Source organism: Heterodontus francisci, chromosome 19, assembly GCF_036365525.1.
Source record: "Heterodontus francisci isolate sHetFra1 chromosome 19, sHetFra1.hap1, whole genome shotgun sequence".
NCBI classification, from domain to species: domain Eukaryota; kingdom Metazoa; phylum Chordata; class Chondrichthyes; order Heterodontiformes; family Heterodontidae; genus Heterodontus; species Heterodontus francisci.
In genome coordinates, this window is record NC_090389.1 from 15,439,084 (window position 1) to 15,440,290 (window position 1,207).

Consider the following 1,207-nt stretch of genomic DNA (forward strand, 5'->3'; position numbering starts at 1 on the left):
CCCACCACATGCCTCTATACACCTCTCTAAGGTATGTGCAGTGCCAATATCTGAGCTGGTGGTTGCAATGATCAGATCAACTGGCAGTGCTTCTTCATCAGACGTCTGCTCTTGCTTTCACCCTTCATGGAGAGGCTGCAATGGCTGTCCAGATAGCAAGTCGTGTGTATCTGAAAGCAGAAATAGAGAAGGGGAGGATTGGGGTGAGAGAAGTGGTGGGGGGGGTGACATGGAAAGTAAGAGGTCCATGGCCACACTTCATGCCAGATTTACGCCCACTCCAATTTACAACCTTCCCGAATTTACAACCTTCCCGAATTTACAACCTTCCCGAATTTACAACCTTCCCGAATTTACACCTGTCCCGCGCCAATTTACACCTGTCCCGCCCCAATTTACACCTGCCCCGCCCCAATTTACACCTGCCCCGCCCCAATTTACACCTGCCCCGCCCCAATTTACACCTGCCCCGCCCCAATTTACACCTGCCCCGCCCCAATTTACACCTGCCCCGCCCCAATTTACACCCGTCCCCATTTACACCTGCCCCGCCCCCATTTACACCCCGTCCCCATTTACACCCGTCCCCATTTACACCCGTCCCCATTTACACCCGTCCCCATTTACACCCGCCCCCATTTACACCCGTCCCCATTTACACCCAGTCCCCATTTACACCCAGTCCCCATTTACACCCAGTCCCCATTTACACCCAGTCCCCATTTACACCCGTCCCCATTTACACCCGTCCCCATTTACACCCGTCCCCATTTACACCCGTCCCCATTTACACCCGCCCCCATTTACACCCGTCCCCATTTACACCCAGTCCCCATTTACACCCAGTCCCCATTTACACCCAGTCCCCATTTACACCCGTCCCCATTTACACCCGTCCCCATTTACACCCGTCCCCATTTACACCTGCCCTGCTTTTTGTCTCCTTTCTGCCTGGTGATAAAGGTGCAAATAACTCCATTGTGCCAACTGTGTTTGAGTAACATGAACAGCTCTTGCTGCTATACTCCCCTCACACTGTGCACACAAAAATAAATGGTCAAACACTTTTTCATCAGCCCATTCAACTGTCTCAGTTCTCGAACAAGGAGCCGACTTCACCTCAATGTGGTCCAGCCGGCTTTCTACTTCGCCTAAAAATTTGTTTAATCCCATTGTATTGAGCCTCAGATCCAGGAATGTATGCATG